Below are 21,663 nucleotides of genomic sequence, written 5' to 3'. Positions count from 1 at the left end.
ACGCTGCCACCAACAGGCACACACGTGCGGTTTTAAAAACCAAGCACGGACGCAATAATAACCTAACACAGGTTTTAGGAGCAAAAATTAAGAACTCTGACACTATCAGCCACTGCTGACTGACGTGTATTATACACTACACTTGTGCGTTATATAATAGTTTGGTAAACGCACACCAGTGCACCTGTACGCTGCCACCAACAGGCACACACGTGCGGTTTTAAAAACCAAGCACGGACGCAATAATAACCTAACACAGATTTTAGGAGCAAAAATTAAGAACTCTGACACTATCAGCCACTGCTGACTGACGTGTATTATACACTGTCACGAACAGCCGGGGAAGTCCCTCAGAAATCCGCAGCTGTTCACTGATTCGTTACACACGACTACTCTCTAGCGCCCCCCTTGTCTGCAGGCCACTTTTGGTACTGCAGTACAATGCATAAGATGAGGCTGCTGAGCTGATAATGCCAAATATTGGAGGTCTCACAGCAAGGGTAAATGTATATCTCTGATTCCTGCTAATGGAATATTTATATACCTCGGTACCCTTAATGATAGCACTCCAATAATTCTATGCAATAACAATTACGCTGCCACCACCCAGACTTTCTACAGGTAGCTGGGAACCCGTTTCAGATAGCATAAGGCCCTTCGGGGTTTTGGATTCGTATATAAAGCATAAGGAAAGAAACTCTTAAATTTTTATATATTTAATCCGAAAATAGGCAGTGTTTAAAGAATATACAAGAATTTACAAAAGGGAACAATACACATTACGGCATAACAGTTACATTAAAATAAAAGGTATAAACATGAAACTTACTAAGCTTCTGCCATAGAAGTGACGTCTGCTTATGGAGGGAGGGAGCTCCAAGAGATGTTAGAATCGGCCAGCATCACCCTTCATGATGCCCTCCTCGTGCTGACTGCGCCCCCCCAGACAGGAACTGTCTCTTATGCTCTTGCTAGCCCCCCTTGCCTGTGACATCATTTTACAGTCACTTGTGGGCTGTGCTCTGATGTTCACAGAGTTCCATAATTCTAGGGTTTTTCATATCTTTGCTCCTGGGTCACACAGGTGAAAGATATTAGCGTCATATTTAATATCTCGATTTTACAGTTACATTGATACCAAACACAACACCTCTAGCACAATTTTACTGGCCAATACTAATTTGTCGTGATTCCGTCGATCTCCTCGTCAGGTGAGACGGTGCGCTGGGTTCCGCACGAAGCAGGGATTCTGGCAATGTGTTTTTCATCTTTCTAGCATTAAAGTCGCACTTCAAAACCTGCTTTGGGAGTTTTCCCGCCAATATTACAAAGAACTGTCTTTCTCTGCAGCTTTTGGCTTTTCTTCTACCATCACCCAAAGTCATAAATACCTTAAGCTTCCAGGCCAATCAGATAATCGTCATGACGATCTCTGGCTGATGGTGGACAGGAGGGGGATGGAGACCCTTCAATAGTTCTACATGACACCTCCCCCTTTTTGAGGTAGCATGGGAGATTGATTTGCCAATCGTCTCCTAAGCCTACCTCGCTGGCATCCCCCTGCCGGGACAGCCCATCAGCGTTGCCATGCTCAACACCCTTCCTGTGTTGAATGGTAAAGTCATACTGCTGTAGTGCCAAGCTCCACCGCAGTAGCTTACCATTGTCGCCGGCCACCCGATGTAGCCAGCTGAGAGGGTTGTGGTCTGTCACTATGGTGAAGTTGCGTCCATATAGGTAGGGCTGCAGTTTCCGCAGGGCCCACACTATAGAGAGGCACTCCTTCTCCACAGTGGCGTAGGCCACTTCCCGGGGTAAGAGCTTGCGGCTGAGAAACATCACCGGATGCTCTTCTCCCTTCCCATTTACCTGGCTGAGTACTGCACCAAGGCCAAACGCACTGGCATCTGTCTGAACTATGAACCGTCGGGTGAAGTCCGGGGCTTGTAGGATTGGGGAACTGGCGAGGGCAGCTTTTAGTGCCCTGAAGGACCGTTCACAGTCATCTGTCCAGGTGACTACTTGCGGTAGCTTCTTTTTGGTGAGGTCCGTCAACGGCTTAGCAAGAGCACTATAGTTAGGAACGAACTTCCTATAGTACCCTGCCGTACCCAAGAAGGACATCACCTGCTTCTTTGACTTGGGGGTAGGCCAGGAGGTGATGGCATCAACCTTCCCTGGCTCTGGTTTCAGGGTCCCGCCACCCACTCTGTGTCCAAGGTACTGTACCTCCGTCATGCCGATCTGACACTTCCCTGGCTTTATAGTCAGACCAGCGCTTTGGATCCGCCTGAGCACCTGCTCCAGGTGCCCCAGGTGTTCCTCCCAAGTGGGACTAAAGATGGCAATGTCATCCAGGTAAGCTACTGCAAGCCCTCCTAGTCCCTCGAGCAGCTGGTCGACCAATCGCTGGAAAGTGGCAGGAGCATTTCTCATGCCAAAGGGCATGACAAGGGATTCATACAGCCCAAATGGGGTGATGAAGGCGGACCTTTCCTGTGCTTCCTTGGACATAGGAATCTGCCAGTACCCTCGACTCAGGTCCATGATGGTCAGGTACCGGGCCCCGGCTAAGCAATCCAGTAACTCATCGATGCGTGGCATTGGGTACGCATCGGGTGCTGTGATTGCATTTAGCCTCCTGTAGTCCACACAGAACCGGGTTGTCCGGTCCTTTTTGGGAACCAAGACTACAGGCGAGGCCCATGCACTTTTGGACCTCTGGATCACTCCCAGGACTAGCATTTCATCGATCTCCCTTTTTATGTCCTTTTGTACCTCTAGGGAGACACGGTATGGGGGTTGATGAACTGGGGAATGACTCCCTGTGTCCACCTGGTGGGTGGCTAGGGATGTCTTCCCTGGGACATTCGTGAAGGTCATCAGGTAGGGCCGGAATACCTCCCGCAGCTGGGACTTTTGGTCCAAGGATAGCTGTGGGTTGAATGCCGCCTCCTCGATCGACCCTCCATCCCGGGCCGAGGCGAGCAAGTCCACCAAGACTTCACTTTCGCCTTCCTCGGGAAGACTACACACAGGAAGGGCAAAGGCTTCCCTGTCATGATGAGCTTTCATCATGTTGACATGGAAGACCTTTTGCCTCTTCCTGACATGGTCGATGGTGACCACGTAGTTTACATCATTGAGGCGCTGATGCACCAGGTATGGACCCTCCCAGGCCGCCTGAAGCTTGTTCTGGGTCATTGGGACTAGGACCCACACCTTCTGACCCACTTCGTACACCCGCTCTCGAGCGTGTTGGTCGTACCATCGCTTCTGGCTGGCCTGGGCTTGCGCCATATTCTCATGCACCATCTGCGTCATTGACTGCATTTTGTCACGGAGCCGAATGACATACTCCACAACGGACACTTCTGGGGAATTCAGTTCCTCTTCCCAGGATTCCCTTACCAGACCAAGAGGCCCCCGGACTCGTCTGCCATACAGGAGCTCGAAGGGGGAAAACCCCGTTGAGGCCTGTGGTACCTCTCTGTAGGCAAACAGCAGGTGTGAGAGATACCGCTCCCAGTCGCGTCCATGTGACTCAACCAGCATCTTAAGCATCTGCTTAAGTGTACCATTAAATCGCTCACACAAACCATTGGTCTGTGGGTGATAAGCGCTTGATATCAGATGCCGCACCTGCATTTTCTTACAGAGAGCCTCCATTAGACGAGACATGAACTGAGTCCCCTGGTCGGTAAGCATCTCCCTGGGAAATCCTACTCGGGAGAATATGGTCAAGAGGGCATCTGCCACCTTATCGGCTCTAACTGAGGACAGAGCCACTGCCTCCGGATACCGGGTAGCATAGTCTACCACAGTAAGGACGAACCGTTTTCCAGAGCTGCTGGGGACGGCCAGAGGCCCGACAATGTCCACAGCGACCCTCTGGAAAGGCTCCTCTATCACCGGCAAAGAGATCAGGGGAGCTTTGGGAGCAGGCCCTGACTTTCCCACTCTTTGACATGTGATACAGGAGCGGCAGTAGTTGGCAACATCTGTCCCCATTTTGGGCCAATAGAAGTGGTGAGACAGCCGGGCCTTGGTTTTGCTAACCCCCAAGTGTCCGGCGAGTGGGATCTCATGGGCAATCCGCAGCAACTCACTCCTAAAGCGGTGAGGCACCACCAGCTGTTTTTCCTTCAGCCACTCTTGTTGGGGGTTACAGGGAATTGTCTCCCGATACAACTTTCCCTGGTCCCAGAATACCCTCTCCTTATCGGTCTCGGAGGAGGGCTTCTCTGCGAGGTCCCTTAACGTCTCTAGACTGGCATCAGTTCGTAGAGCCACCTGAAACTCTTGGCTAGAGGCAGCCAAAAGTGACGTTAAGGTTCCAACCTCACCGGGACCCTCTGGGACCTGCTCTGGGTCCATCACCAGTTCCGTTATCCCTCTGGGTGAAGAGGTGTCAGAAGGCAGGGTTTCATTTGCGTTCTGGGCACTCTGACTGCGGGTGACAGCACCGATGAAGGCTGTCTCCCCGGGGAATAACCACTCTTCCCCATCAGCCTGACAGGTACTACTGGCTGTGTCACTGTCCGCTGTGACACTGCTCAGCTGCATTTGACCACTGTCCTCGTGGTTCTCATGTCTGCCTCCATCTCTGTCAGCACAGACACTTGCTACCTTGGGGTCGTCCTCAGCCACGTCACCCTGCCGCGTGGCATGGCTGAGTTCCCCTGTACAAATCTCCACATTATTACCATGCACAACATTTGTAATTACGTTCTGGGTATCCGCATTCGGGTCGCATGACTTATCAACAACATTTGCATCACATGATTTAACAACATTTGCATCACATGACTGATCAACAACATTTGTATCACATGACTTTTTGGATTCGGGAGGATCATCAGGGAGAAATTGTGCAACTAATCGCCCCAGATCAGTCCCCAATAAAACATTGGTTGGTAGATGTTCATCCACCCCCACTTCCCTCAACCCTCTCCCAGCACCCCAGTCGAGGGGAATCAGGGCCATTGGGAAGGAGTGGTGGACACCCCCCGCCAAGGCGACAGTCAGGAGTTTTCCCGGGATAAAGTTTTCAGGGGGTACCAGTTCAGGGCGGACCAGTGTTCTGTCGGCCCCAGTGTCCTTGAGCCCCACAGTGGGGGTTCCGCCTACGGTGACGGGGTGTAGGTTTTCGCAGGCCCTACCACCCGCCTTCCTTGCCAAAAGGACAGTTCCAGTGGGCCCTTGGGCCTTGGATGTGGGGTTCCTCTTCTGCCTCTCTGGGCAACCAGAGCTGAGGTGTCCAGGCAGGTTGCAGGAAAAACACCTGCGAGTGTCAGAGGTGGGCCGGGCACTGGTGGATGAAACAGGACCTACGGGAGGTCGGCTGGTAGGGGCAGGGGTGGTTGTAGTTGTCATCTTACCCCCTTTCCAGCTAGTGGTGGACGGCTTCCGCACCTCCGATGCACGGTTGGCCACATAGGCGTCGGCAATCTGGGCTGCTTTTGAGGCCTCCTTGGGCTCTCGGTCCATAACAAACTGTCGAACCTCCACAGGACAGACATGTAGGAGTTGGTCCTTCACCATGAGGTCCTTTAACTCCTCAAAGGTTGTAACGGACAGTCCTTGGATCCACTGGTCAAAGGTGCGCTGGAGCCCACCCTCCAAATCGCTGTAGCTGTCATGAGGTCCGAGCTGGAGGGTCCGGAATTTTTTTCGGTACACCTCCGGAGTCAGCTGATACTTCCGTACTAGGGCCTGCTTTATGGCCCCATAGTCTCCACTCTGCTCTTGAGGGAGACTGGCAAACGCGTCCAGGGCCTTGCCTCGCAGCCCTGGGGTTAAGTATTGTGCCCATTGTGTTGAGGGCAACTGGTACTGCAAGCAAGTCTTTTCAAATCCCGTCAGAAAGCTGTCCAAATTCCCGTCCTTTTCCATCACAGGAAAGTGCTCCGGTCGGGGCTTAAAGCTGCTGGCATTATTGGACTCACCGTTTAGTGAGGAAGATGTCTGCTGCCGGGCTTTGAGGACATTCAATTCATGGTCTCTCTGGGCTTGGCGCTCTCGCTCGGCTCGCTCAGCCTCTCGCTCGGCTCTCTCAGCCTGAGCCTGGCGCTCAGCTCTCTCAGCCTGGGCCTGGCGCTCGGCTCTCTCAGCCTCTCGATATTGCTGAATGAGGTCCAGCCGTCCCTGCCGATCCTCGGCAGTGAACTGTTGTAGGGCCATTTGCAGGTAGGAGTCCATGTTGCCCTGGTCACTGCTCTGGCTCGCAGTTGATGGTGGGGATTCTGCAGCAGTCCCATCCTGGGCTTGGCTTGCCTCCCCTTCTTCAGCACTGGGGGAATGAACGTGCTCTGCGTCCCATTGTAAAAGTTCTTTAATGAGGTCCTGCCTCGTTTTGCCATGGCCATCAATCAACTTGGATCTGCAGAGTGCAGAAAGAACTTCCTTCTTCTGCTGATTGTACCAGGCTTCTGACACAGCCTCCATAATTGCCAAATAAAAGATAGGATAGAAAACAAGAGAGAAGGGGAGGGGGTAACTGCTACACGTACAGTATTGTTCCAGGTATATTTAAACACTGAGTTCGATCCTCAAAACTTTTGCAAGTTTTTAGTGAAAGGGATGATTGCTCAAACCAGATCACTAATGCTTTATATATCCCACCGCTTGCCACCAATTTGTCACGAACAGCCGGGGAAGTCCCTCAGAAATCCGCAGCTGTTCACTGATTCGTTACACACGACTACTCTCTAGCGCCCCCCTTGTCTGCAGGCCACTTTTGGTACTGCAGTACAATGCATAAGATGAGGCTGCTGAGCTGATAATGCCAAATATTGGAGGTCTCACAGCAAGGGTAAATGTATATCTCTGATTCCTGCTAATGGAATATTTATATACCTCGGTACCCTTAATGATAGCACTCCAATAATTCTATGCAATAACAATTACGCTGCCACCACCCAGACTTTCTACAGGTAGCTGGGAACCCGTTTCAGATAGCATAAGGCCCTTCGGGGTTTTGGATTCGTATATAAAGCATAAGGAAAGAAACTCTTAAATTTTTATATATTTAATCCGAAAATAGGCAGTGTTTAAAGAATATACAAGAATTTACAAAAGGGAACAATACACATTACGGCATAACAGTTACATTAAAATAAAAGGTATAAACATGAAACTTACTAAGCTTCTGCCATAGAAGTGACGTCTGCTTATGGAGGGAGGGAGCTCCAAGAGATGTTAGAATCGGCCAGCATCACCCTTCATGATGCCCTCCTCGTGCTGACTGCGCCCCCCCAGACAGGAACTGTCTCTTATGCTCTTGCTAGCCCCCCTTGCCTGTGACATCATTTTACAGTCACTTGTGGGCTGTGCTCTGATGTTCACAGAGTTCCATAATTCTAGGGTTTTTCATATCTTTGCTCCTGGGTCACACAGGTGAAAGATATTAGCGTCATATTTAATATCTCGATTTTACAGTTACATTGATACCAAACACAACACCTCTAGCACAATTTTACTGGCCAATACTAATTTGTCGTGATTCCGTCGATCTCCTCGTCAGGTGAGACGGTGCGCTGGGTTCCGCACGAAGCAGGGATTCTGGCAATGTGTTTTTCATCTTTCTAGCATTAAAGTCGCACTTCAAAACCTGCTTTGGGAGTTTTCCCGCCAATATTACAAAGAACTGTCTTTCTCTGCAGCTTTTGGCTTTTCTTCTACCATCACCCAAAGTCATAAATACCTTAAGCTTCCAGGCCAATCAGATAATCGTCATGACGATCTCTGGCTGATGGTGGACAGGAGGGGGATGGAGACCCTTCAATAGTTCTACATGACATACACTACACTTGTGCGTTATATAATAGTTTGGTAAACGCACACCAGTGCACCTGTACGCTGCCACCAACAGGCACACACGTGCGGTTTTAAAAACCAAGCACGGACGCAATAATAACCTAACACAGGTTTTAGGAGCAAAAATTAAGAACTCTGACACTATCAGCCACTGCTGACTGACGTGTATTATACACTACACTTGTGCGTTATATAATAGTTTGGTAAACGCACACCAGTGCACCTGTACGCTGCCACCAACAGGCACACACGTGCGGTTTTAAAAACCAAGCACGGACGCAATAATAACCTAACAGGTTTTTTTGGGGAGCGACAATTACAGTACAGACAAGTCAGACACTATCTGGACTGTTTTACACTGTGTACACCAGCCCCAGATATGAAGGCTGGTATACGGTCACCACTACCCTGCCTGCCTGCCTGCCTGTATACTGCTACAATAGTCCTGACAAGGACTCTTTTGGTCACTAGCCTGTATTTAGACCTGGCTATACCCTGCCTGTATATAGCAACAATAGTCCTGAGAAGGACTCTGCTACTGTACGCCGACCTGGCTATACCCTGCCTGCCTGTATACAACTAGAATAGTCCTGAGAAGGACTTTTGGTCACACTGTTTGCAGCCCTGCAACTGAAAAAGCTATAAAGGGCCGCAAAGCTTTCCCTGAATCAGCGACACTCTCCCTACACTCACTGTCAGAATAGCTGTGAGCAGAGCACAGCGCGCCGGCCTATATAAAGGCTCGGTGACGCTGTGCAGGCCGGCCAATCACTGCAATTCCACAACTAACAGGGCTGTGGCATTGCAGTGGTCTGCCAGCCAATCCCTGCATGAGGGCTGGCTCTCAAAAGAGCGCCAACATGCAGAAATGAAGACCACGAGTAAAGCACGAGTATCGCGAGATTACTCGGTCCCCGCCGAGCAGCCCGAGTACAGTGATACTCGTGCGAGTACCGAGTAGTGACAAGCATGCTCGCTCATCACTAATCCTCAGCACACTGCCCTGCACCCCTTTAAACAACTAATATATTATGCTGATGAATTGGTCCTGTTACTATTAATTTCTGCAGAATTTTTTAATGCCTATATACTGGTGTGATGCACATCTTTATTAACATTGATTGTAAATTTTGACTATTGGTGTACATCATTGCCTTTTCTTATTCATTTCACCAGCGCCATTATTTAAAAAGATCCAACACACTGTCCTGTCATATCTATGCATGTTTTTAGAATTCACTTCATGCACTGTGTGATCTCTGTTTGTTATAAATAATAAATATATATTGACTTTGCACAATAATTGTGTCTCTTGATTTCATTAGACTACAGAATTTAAATAGTATTACACGTCCAAGTAATTATTATTTTTAATCAAAAATATAAAGTTTAAATATAGATCATACCTATAAAAAAGAATATTTGGGTAAAGGAATAGATCATACCTACAGACAAGTGAGGAGCAGGTCAGGGCAAAACTCAATTTACACTGCATGGTCTCATCAGATAAGCAAAATTGATGTAGATGAACATACACTGAGATAAGGCTGATAATACAGAGATACAGAAAGATATACGGTACATACTAGATAGAAAAGGCTGAAAATTGTCAGAATGAGAAATCATTAGAATGTTATATCCTGATTATTTGCAAATGTTTTTATAACCGTGTATAATGCCGAACACACCAATGATTTGCAGCTTTCTGTGTACAATCAGCATTTCATTAGTCCAGATAGAGGTGGAGCTGGATCTTTTTTAACCCCTTCAGCCCCAGGGCGTTTTCCGTTTTTGCGGGGGGGAGGGGGGTTGGCTCCCCTTCTTCCTAGAGCCGTACATTTTTTATTTTTCTGTCAATCTTGCCATATAAGGGCTTATTTTTTTGCGGAACGAGTTGTACTTTTAAATGAAACCATAAGTTTTACCATATAGTGTACTGGAACACAGCAAAAAAATTCAAGTGTGGAAAAACTGCAAAAAAACGTTTTTCGGGATATTTTATTCACCATGTTCACTATATGGTAAAACTGATGTGTCATTGTGATGCCTGAGGTCGGTGCGAGTTTGTAGACACCAAATTTGTATAGGTTTACTTGTATCTAAGGGGTTAAAAAAATGCACAAGTTTGTCCAATAAAAGTGGCACACGTTTTGCGCCATTTTCCGATACCCGTAGCGTTCTCATTTTTCGGGATCTATGGCTCAGTGATAGCTTATTTTTTGTGTCTCAAGCTAATGTTTCCAATGGTTACATTTTTGCACAGATACTACGTTTTTATCGCCTCTTATTGCATTTTGCGCAAAACTTGCGGCGACCAAAAACGTACTTGTGGCGTTTGGAATTTTTTTGCCGCTATGCCATTTACCAATCAGATTAATTGATTTTACAGTTCCATAGATCGGGCATTTCTGAACGTGGCGATATCAAATATGTGTATATTTTTTATTTTTTTTAACCCTTTAATTTTTTAATTGGGCTGAAAGGGGCATGATTTGAACTTTTTTTTAACTTTTTTTTCATTTTACTAGTCCCCCTAGGGGTCTATATAGATCAACAATCCGATCGCTCTGCCCTATCTGTAGATCTCAGCTACAGAGCCTAGATCTGCAGATATGCTGCTTTACTCTCAGTGCTGGCACTATGCCGGCACTGAGAGGAAATGACTCATGTTGAATACAGGCGTCATCACATGACCCTGTGCTACCATGGCTACCACCGAAAGTCACGTAATCACGCACGTGACTTTCAGTTTGGGGCGGCGGTAAGTGAAAGTAATGGCCACGCGCATATAGTTCTCGCTGCCAGATTTTGGCAGCGAGATGTAAGGGGTTAAATGTTGCGGGTGGAATGCAATTCCACTCATAACATGCAGGCACACATGTCAGCTGTTGAAAACAGCTGATATGTGCGCGGATCGCCGTGACCTGCCCATGGCAGGGGGCGGGCATTAACCTCACACGATCCATGATGAATATACCCGTCATTGGTCGTGAAGAGATTAATATTGTGCAGGAAAACATTTAAAAAGTAATATTAAAACACAAATACATTTCTGATCAAATAGTCAACCAACATTAATTTAAAGTGGATTTTTGTTCTTATTTGATTCCTGCTGCTTGTAACACCCATAGCGCATCCCTGTGCTGTCCTGTTCGACTCCCCCAGTGGGGCACCAACACTCTCACCTTCCCGGCTGTCTAGCTGTGGCTGCCCTCTCACTGGTCTATGCTGCTGTTTCCCAAGGCCTCTGCGTGCTGCACAGGCCTCCTGTGTATGCCCATTTGGTGCATGCTGACCACGCCCCTTTTATTAAAGGGCCCTGACCCAGAAGTAACCTCTGAGCTTGCTAAGAGACTGCAGATATTTAAGGCACCTCTCCTTGAGTGAAGTGTCTGGCCAACAAGTTCTATACATTGCTAGTACTCATATCTTCCGTGCTGCTGTTATTGTACTATATTCTGCTGCTGATTAGTGTCTGTGTTGCAATGCACTACCAGACCACTGCTGCTGCTGAAACCATCTACACCGGCTTTTACTTACGTTCTGTGCTGCTGGAACCATCCACGCTGGCCGCTGCTATTCCATCCATCCATCAATCCATCCATCCATCCATCTACCCTAGCCGAATCCTCTTCACCTGCTGCTGCTGTTGCTCATATCATCAGAGACTATTCATATCTGTGGCACCAGCTGCCGAGGTACCACAGATCTCCTGGGATTGCTCTCTGCCGGCCGCATACCTTCATGTGTGCCTGTCGCCACTTCCGGTGACAGTAGTGAAGACGACAGTCGGTCCAGTTTGCTCCTCCAGGCCAGTGAATATTGATTTCAGTCCAGTGGACCCACTAAACCCAGGCTTGCCCCTCGAGCATAACACTGCTCCTCTAGATTTAGGCACTAAATCAATAAATATTGTAAAATTGCTGGATAAACACTCATCCAATACTCACTTATTGGATTAAATGTAATAAGTAGAGATGAGCGAACTGCCTGAGTTTTTGTTCGGTTCGTGTTTGCTGATTTCACCTATGTTTGCCGAATGGTTTGATGAAAATATCCGAACCCATTGAATTCAATAGAAGTCAAAAACAAAGGCATAGATAACACCTTTATGAGGGCCCAAAAGCTGCCAAAACAGTTTTACAGTGGAGGTCAGAGGCGTAGCTAGGTGTTCGACTCAGGGGGGACGAAACTTCTGAATGGTACCCTAACCTGGTAACCATGTTTACCCCTCTGTTACAGTCTGTGTCCCTCTATCCCACAGAGCCTGAACCCACCTCAGATAGCAGATCGGATTGGCGATCCAATCGAAACCCATTAAATTTAATGTGAGGCAAAAGTAATGTGTTGCAAAATGGTGTAGGGGGCTGTAAAAAAAAGAAAAGAAAAAAGGTTAAAGCAGTATATACTTAACGAGTCTCCCCACGACTGCAGCGCTACTTCTGGGTCCGCTCATACATATTGTAGCGCTCTGCCTTGATCCAGCATCCCCGCATACTCTCGCCCCCATGCCTTGGCGGGGGTGCCATTTTCCTCCTCTGTCCGGCATTCCCAGGCGTCCCGTTCTTGCCCCGAGGCTTGCCACTGCCTCTTTCTGCTTCCAGGCCACACGCAGTTCTTGTGTGAGTACCCGTATGGTGTGCACGTGGCCATGCTCTCTTTCTTAAAGGGCCGGTGTCCTATTACCCGGAAGTGACCCCGATGTCAACGATCACCCCAAAGGTATTTAAGACTGCCTCCCCTTAGGGGAGGTGCCTGAGTAATGTTGCCTATCATTAGTGCATTGCTTCTTCTCAGGTCCCATATATGTTACTATGTCTGACCCTGTGCCCTTGTGTTTTATACCAGTGACTCGTTCCTGCTAACTTGTCTCTCTTTCCAGAGTTTGATTACCATCTCTACCTCCGTGCTGCCATGTCCAAGCCACAACTTCCGTGCTGCCATGACCGAGCTACTACCTCTGTGCTGTCATATCCAAGCTACTACTCCCATGCAGCCATGTCCGAGCCACTTCCTCCGTGCTGCCACGTCTGAGCCTCCACCTCTGTGCTGACACATCAGAGCACACCTGTTCCGGATATCAGAGACTCACCAGTCTGTCAGAGCCTACCCCACTGGTCCTGGCTATCATGCATTTAGGCCCCCTGGGGCTGCACCTGACAATCTGTGTATAGGTTTTTTCTCCAAGTTAGCTCCTCCACGGGAGTCCGATGTACTGCCCAGTGGGTCTACTCCCAGATGCTCGTCACCCCTCGGCGACCGTAACACATATTCACTGCTTTCCACTTCTACCGCAGTTTCTGATTGGACCACACCCCATCCTCTGAGATAGCGTCTGTGATTGGTTGTAATCACAAACGCTGTCTGTGTCCTTATAATTGTGTAAAATATATAAATAAATGAATAAAAATGTCATAGGGTCCCCCCTGTATTGATACCAGAACAGATAAAGCCACAGCTACAGGCTCCAGCCCCAGCTGTGCTCTTATTGTGGCTGTGTATCAAAATAAGAAGAACCGCATGTGGTTTTCTTTAAATAAAATAAAATAAATTTAAATAAATAAATCATTTAAAAACCGGCTTGCGATCCCTCTTAATTTTGACACTCAGCCAAGATAAAGCCCAATAGCTGGGGGCTGTAATTCTCAGACTGGGGGGAGCCATGCTTATTGCCCCCCAGCCAAAAAATAGCAGCCTGCAGCCGCCCAGGATTGCCACATCCATTAGATGCAACGATCCCAGCACTTTACCCATCTCATCCAGATTGTCCTGGTGCAGTGGCAATTGGGGTAATAAGGTTTTAATGACAGCTATGAGCTGCCACTTAGCCCTAGAATAGTGATGGTTTGGGGTCTATGAGACCCCCCCACCATTAATCCTATAAGCAAAAAGAAATAAACACAAACACACAAAAAATCCTTTATTAAAAAAATAAAAAACTACCCTCTTTCACCAACTTATCAACCCCCAAAACACCCAAGTCTGATGTAATACACACTATGAGGTCTCACGATGATTTCAGCTCTGCTACATCTGATGGCACAGAGCGTGGCCATAGAACGTGACCACCCATTGTGGGCTTCAGGCAGAGACTGAAGCCCTCAATCTGATGTCAGGTTACCTGCAGTCACAGGTGGAGGGCCGTGGGAACCTCTAGCTGTGACCACAACTAACCTGAGTGATGTCACCGCTGATCCCTGAGGCTCAGTCTCATCCTGAAGTTCACAGCAAGCAGTCATTGTTCATTGTTCTATGGCCCCACACTGTAAGTTCAGATGTAGCAGAGCTGGAATCGTCGTGGGACTTTATGAAGATTATGTCTGACCTGGGTGTTTGTGGGGTTAATAAATTGGAGAAGAGGGGTGCTTTTTGGATTTTATTTCAAATAAAGGATTTTTTCAGTGTTGGTGCTTATTTCTTTTCACTTACAGATTAGTAATGGGGGTCTCATAGGTGCCTCCAATTACTAATCTAGGGCTTATTGGAAGCTGTGGGCTGCCTTTAACCCCTTATTACCCCAATTGCCACCGCACCAGGGCAATTGGGCAGAGCCAAGTAAAGTTCCAGGATTGTTGCATCAAATGGATGCAACAATCCTTGGTGGCTGCAGGCTGCTACTTTTTGGCTGGGAGGAGAATTAATCATGAGAGGATGGTTTTGGCATCTGAATATTTACTGATCTTTGGCAACATCGACGACTTTTGTGGTAAATGTTTGGATGTCAGGTTCCGATCCAGCCAAAGGTTGTACGATTTTAACATTTTCCGATCTTTGCACATCAGGATCGCTCATCTCTACTGACAATGCTGGCGGCAGAGGTGATAGTTCCTTGGGCAATCAAAGACAAGAGATGAAGAAGACACACACCAGGTCCATCAGAGGCAGGGGAACACTATCAAATATTTGGTACAGTTTTATTAGCTCCTCCCAGTGCCCAGGCCCTGATGCTCGGGGTACTCTGACAAGGCAGGAAAAGTTTATGAAGATCGTGGTGGAGTGCCTAGTCAACTCTACCAGCGCCTTCATGATTCCTTTGTGCCATACAACTATTGAGTATCTAAGCTGGACACGTGGCATGAAATGTCCCTCTACACTTTGGAAGTGCTGGCCTTTCCTGCCGCTAGTGTTTTGTCAGAGGGGTTTTTTAGATCTGCTGGGGGCATAATAACTGATAGGTGCATCGACCTGTCAACTAACATTGATGACAGGCTGACTCTTACCAAACTGAACAAAGCCTGGATTGATAAAGACTTATCAACCCCACCGGATGACAGCAGCTGAACATAAAGGCAATTCTAATGTTACTTTTTTGTGTTGCATTCCCATGCATTCCTTCCCACACAAACAAGGGCATTGAGATCTTGCTTTTTTTCCTTTTTTTGTGTCCTCCACCTCCTCTTCTACCATTTCAAGAGGGTCATGATGCAGCCCTTGCTCTTAATTTTTCCAGGGTTATATGCCTCACTACACAAATTTTGGAGACATAGCTCTAATAATTTCTTTATATATATATATATATATATATATATACTGTCATGCCCAAACGTGCTGGAACCCTTTGAAATTGTTCCAGAAAAAGAAGTATTTCTCCCCAGAAAACTATTGCAATTGCACATTTTGTTATACACATGTTTATTTCCTTTGTGTGTATTGGAGCAACACAAAAATAGTAAGGAAAAAGAGGCTCATTTGACATAATATCACAGACAAAATTGTTGGCACCCTCAACTTAACATTTGGTTGCACACCCTTTGGAATAAATAACTGTAATCAATCGTTTCCCATAACCATCAACAAGCTTCTTACACCTCTCAGCTGGAATTTTGGAATTCCAGCTGAGAGGTGTAAGAAGCTTGTTGGTTATGGTTAATTCCAATTTGAGAACCGGACTCATTGCTGGCCACTTCAGAACTCTCCAGTGCTTTGCTTCTATCCATAACTGTGTGCTTCCTAAAGTATGTTTGGAGTTGTCCCAGTGGCATAACTAGTTTGGACCTGTGCCCCCCCACTGCACACTGAAACTCGGGGTACAGGATAACGACGCCGACAATCAGGGTACGGGGTAATGACGCTGACATTTGGGGTACGAGATAGTGACAATGACACTTGGCTCTTTCCCTCAGCACCCAGGTTTCCCATGATCTGAAATCCCTTTTTTTATCAGCACACAGTATTCCTATGTTCTAATATCTGTTCACAAGATGCTTTCCCAGAAGGATTTTGGCTTTATCACATGCGTTTTGACAAACAGTAAACTGCAGTATCTGTGTCAGCTGTGGTGTCTACCTGGTCTCCTGCCATAGCTTTTTATTTAATTCAGAATTTTGATGGATAGTTTGAGCTGACACTGATGCACTCTGAACCAGTAGGATAGCTTGAACTTCTTTGTAACTTGATTGGGGCTGCTTATCCTTCATCCAGACTATCCTGCCTGGCAACCTTTCATCAATATTTCTCTGCCATCCACATCCAGGGAGATTAGCTACAGTGGCATGGGTTGCATACTTCTTGATTATGTTGCACATCGTGGACAAAGGAACATAAAGATCTCTGGAGATGGATGTGTAATCTTGAGATTGTTGACATTTTTCAACTTTGGTTCTCAAGTCCTCAGACAGTTATCTACTCCTCTTTCTGTTCTCCATGCTTAGCGTGGCAAAAAATGCAAAGATTGAATCAAATGCTCCTTTATTTATCTGGTTTCAGGTGGGATTTTCATATTGTCTACAACTATTACTTTCCACAGTTGAGTCTGACCGAGCATCACATGCTTGAAACAAATTTATTTACCTACAATTTTAGAAAGGTGCCAATAATTTTTGTTCAGCCCATTGTCGGGTTTTTGTGTGAAATTATGTCCAATTCACGTTTTCTCTGTTTTTTTTGTGTGTTGTTCCAATAGACATAAAGGAAATAAACATGTTTATGATAAAACATGTGTAATGAGAAATACTTAATTTTCTTTAACAATTTCAAGGGCGACAGGGAGATATGGTGAGCAATGGCCCAGCTATTAAGGCTATGTTCACACATTACATGTTTCCTGCTTTTCTTGCAGCATTTTTAAATAGTTTTATGCAATTAAAGGCTGATTTTTATAGTAACAGTAAAAGTGATGAGAGTTCATAATTCTAATGCACACAATAGTTTTTTTTGATAACTGAACTGGAAAACGCCTGCGTTTTTTAAAGAAGCAGCATGTCAATTATTTCAGCATTTTTGCAACATTTTTTCACCATTGAAAGCAATGAGAAAGTGCAAAAACACAAGGAAAATGGTACATGTGAATATTGCCTAAGGCGTGGAGGAGGCTTTTTTTTCTTCTCTTTTTTATTTTGCCTTATATGCAAGTCATTATCTAGGAAAGAGTGTTTTTCAACATTTTTTCCAGTATAATCAATTTTTGCTTTGGTTTTGTATTGTCACTCCATAAAAGTGACTTAATACTCTGACATGTTTTCAGTAGCGACCTGGGAGTCAGGAGGGACATGTCCAGGCATGTTCCCCATGCTGTGCTCATTCCATTTCAGTGCTATTTCTATGCATTTTAGTGATCGTCAGCCCTCCCCAAACCTTCTGTTAGGGTCTACCGGAAAATTGCTCTATTTTCCCATTGACTTCTATTATGCTCGTTACTCGAGACGAGCAGTGCGATATGCTCTACTCGAGGACCAAGTACCCAAGCATTTTAGTGCTTGTTCATTACTAGTTACAGTCACAAAGTTATGATTCTGCTCATAAAAATTATTACTTCATTAGTCACTATGACTTAGTTTTTAGTTTAGTAGCAACTCAGATTTTTTGGGCAGGGGTTTACAGATTCTTCATTTTTAACTCTTTATTCATTGTTCACTCATCTTGATTGAATAAAATGTTTGAATAAAGTTCCTGCTTGCTTCGTACAAAATGCTTTTCATTCCCAGGATATAAGGAATAAAGTGATGGATGTGGGCCTACCTCTAGTTTGAGGTATCATTTTAATGCATTATTAAAGAGGTGGTTCACTCATAATCATTATTGGCCACAACGATATTATATTGTGAAACAAGGTTTCTCTCAAACACCTTGTGTTGCCAATAGTGCCTGTGAGTGGCGCTATTGCAGTCCGGTCTTCCCCCATCACCTGTCCTCTGGGGCTTCATGACCTCGGGTATCTGGTGATGTCACGTCAACTTCCTGCTCACCTCACATCACCATGGCCGGCCCCAGTCTCCGTGAGTCACTGGGCTGTGAGTGGGTCACAGCCTAGCATGTCTCCTGCTTGTGCACTCTGCAGTGAAGGAGGAGGGAGCAGGGAGATGATGGGCTTTCATGCTGGGCTGTGCTGAGCAGTGGAACAAGGCCCACAGCCCAGTCACTCAGGAAGACTGGGGCTGGCCGCGGTTATGTCAGGTGAGCAGGAAGTTGACGTGACATCACCGGATCCCCGAGGTCACGGAGCCCGGGGTCAGGCAATGGGGAAGAGCGGACTGCAATAGCGCCACTCACAGGCACTATTGCTAACCTAAGGTATTTGAGAGAAACCTTGTTTCTCAACATATCGTTGTGGCCAATAATAAATATGGGTTAACCACTTCTTTAAGTAATTATTGAATATTTATACAGAAAATCTGGGCAAAAGGAAATCATTATTTTCCCAACAGACTATTGTTCTAAGGAAAGAAAATTGAGGATTTTGATTATATGATAAGAATCTCCTATAATAATGGAGAAGCTATGGTAAATTCTGGTAACCTGTAAGAAAATATAGAGGCTGTCATTTGTCAACTTGAGTTCAAGCTGATATCTTCCATTAGTGACTTTAATAGAGAGTACAGAACAAAGTTCAGGTCAGCTAGGGAAGATCAATCACCGATGTGTCCGCCATACCTTAACACTGGGCTAATTGCTACCATGTTTCCGACACAAACTGTTGGATGATCCTATTTTGATGCATATCCCATTTCCCCTACACATAATTAACCTTTTAATCTGTTCAGTACAAAGTTAAAGCTATAATTAGAAGGCTCTATATATGGCAATACGATACATGGAAGCATTTATCAATGGTGGGGATCAATATACAATGGGTTTACATTTGCATAAATTGTAGTCTTGATGGACATTTTTCATCAGTGAAAATTGGTCAGGTTTGGCATAAACTTGGTGCAAATATCAAGTTTTTGAATATAGTCACCGAAAATCTTTCACTCAGTTATAAGAATAAACAATTTCCCAAAAGGAGATATAGAAACATAAGAAGCAATTAATTAAATAACAAGATTGATCTTCTGCTACAAGTAGGACATATATTATGGAATTCGTCCTTCAAACAAGAGCAAAATCCAAATGGGCCATATATTTTGGAGAATATTTTTAGGCAAAACCTAGGACTGGATCCAAAACACAGAGGTAGAATCTTTCGATTATGATTTTTTAATACTTCCCAATTCTGATGTCTGGGAATTTCTGAGGAAATGGGAAACGTCCCAAGGAGTTCACAAGTGTCCTAGGCTCAATAAAAGCATTCCAGTACTTCCCATAAAACAGTGGTCCCAGAACAACTGCTTCTTTTTGCACCATGCTCTGCAGCACATTCAAAAGCCAGCACTATACATCACTTTGCCTAGTAGCCCCTACCGTTAAGCTGCAGAGACCCCGCCGTTGAGTATAATATGGCAGTAGTTTTCATGTGAAAAACTTGGCTTCATAACTAGAGTTGAGCGCGGTTCGCGGTTCGAGGTTCTCCAGTTCTAGGCTCGAGTGATTTTGGGGCCTGTTCTAGATCGAACTAGAACTCGAGCTTTTTGCAAAAGCTCGATAGTTCTAGAAACGTTCGAGAACGGTTCTAGCAGCAAAAAAACAGCTAATTCCTAGCTTAGTTTCCGCTGTAATAGTGTAAGTCACTCTGTGAATCACACTATTATGACATTTCAGTGTATGGTGTGCGTGAACAGCGCCTTCAGATCACTGCTGTTTCTATAATGGCGATCGCCATTTTTTTTTCTTTTTCCTTGTCTTCCTTCCCTAAGCGCGCGCGTGTAGTGGGGCGGGCCAGCATGTCAGCCAATCCCAGACACACACACAGCTAAGTGGACTTTTAGCCAGAGAAGCAACGGCATGTGTGATAGGATGTCCATGTCACATGTCCCTGCATTATAAAACCGGACATTTTCCTCCAGGACGCCATTATCTCTTCTGCGTCTTTGGTGTCAGACATCACTGTCGCAGCTCCGTCCTGAGTCCTATCGCCGATACAGCTGTATGCGCTCCATACACAGCGCTGGACAGCATAGGGATAGCACTTTCTATCAGTCCTTTTAAGGGCTCAAACCGGTAGGGTCAGAGCCATAGGTGACAGGTCCTGAAAACAGCGACAGCGTCTGTGTAGCAAAGGTCAGGGATTTCCTCCCTGCATTTCCCCATTAGGAGGGAATAGAAAGGCAGGCTTCCTTTCCTCTACCCAGAGCCCCACAATCCTGGCACTGTACCCTCCTGTCCTCTGCACACTCCAACTCATTATAACTAAGCCATTATACTAGCAAACACTCAGTGTACCTAGTGGCATCCTAAACGTGGCTATTGGACTTTGCTATAGTCCCACTAGTGCAAAGACATTTGCAGCACCTCTGCCTGCATTGCACACTCCAACTCATTATAACTAAGCCATTATACTAGCAAACACTCAGTGTACCTAGTGGCATCCTAAACGTGGCTATTGGACTGTTGTCTAGTCACACTAGTGCAAAGACATTTGCAGCACCTCTGCCTGCATTGCACACTCCAACTCATTATAACTAAGCCATTATACTAGCAAACACTCAGTGTACCTAGTGGCATCCTAAACGTGGCTATTGGACTTTGCTATAGTCCCACTAGTGCAAAGACATTTGCAGCACCTCTGCCTGCATTGCACACTCCAACTCATTATAACTAAGCCATTACAGTTAGGTCCAGAAATATTTGGACAGTGACACAAGTTTTGTTATTTTAGCTGTTTACAAAAACATGTTCAGAAATACAATTATATATATATAATATGGGCTGAAAGTGCACACTCCCAGCTGCAATATGAGAGTTTTCACATCCAAATCGGAGAAAGGGTTTAGGAATCATAGCTCTGTAATGCATAGCCTCCTCTTTTTCAAGGGACCAAAAGTAATTGGACAAGGGACTCTAAGGGCTGCAATTAACTCTGAAGGTGTCTCCCTCGTTAACCTGTAATCAATGAAGTAGTTAAAAGGTCTGGGGTTGATTACAGGTGTGTGGTTTTGCATTTGGAAGCTGTTGCTGTGACCAGACAACATGCGGTCTAAGGAACTCTCAATTGAGGTGAAGCAGAACATCCTGAGGCTGAAAAAAAAGAAAAAATCCATCAGAGAGATAGCAGACATGCTTGGAGTAGCAAAATCAACAGTCGGGTACATTCTGAGAAAAAAGGAATTGACTGGTGAGCTTGGGAACTCAAAAAGGCCTGGGCGTCCACGGATGACAACAGTGGTGGATGATCGCCGCATACTTTCTTTGGTGAAGAAGAACCCGTTCACAACATCAACTGAAGTCCAGAACACTCTCAGGGAAGTAAGTGTATCTGTCTCTAAGTCAACAGTAAAGAGAAGACTCCATGAAAGTAAATACAAAGGGTTCACATCTAGATGCAAACCATTCATCAATTCCAAAAATAGACAGGCCAGAGTTAAATTTGCTGAAAAACACCTCATGAAGCCAGCTCAGTTCTGGAAAAGTATTCTATGGACAGATGAGACCAAGATCAACCTGTACCAGAATGATGGGAAGAAAAAAGTTTGGAGAAGAAAGGGAACGGCACATGATCCAAGGCACACCACATCCTCTGTAAAACATGGT

This window comes from Anomaloglossus baeobatrachus, chromosome 3 (genome assembly GCF_048569485.1).
Source record: "Anomaloglossus baeobatrachus isolate aAnoBae1 chromosome 3, aAnoBae1.hap1, whole genome shotgun sequence".
In the NCBI taxonomy this organism is placed as follows: Eukaryota; Metazoa; Chordata; class Amphibia; order Anura; family Aromobatidae; genus Anomaloglossus; species Anomaloglossus baeobatrachus.
This window is presented reverse-complemented; position numbering follows the sequence as displayed.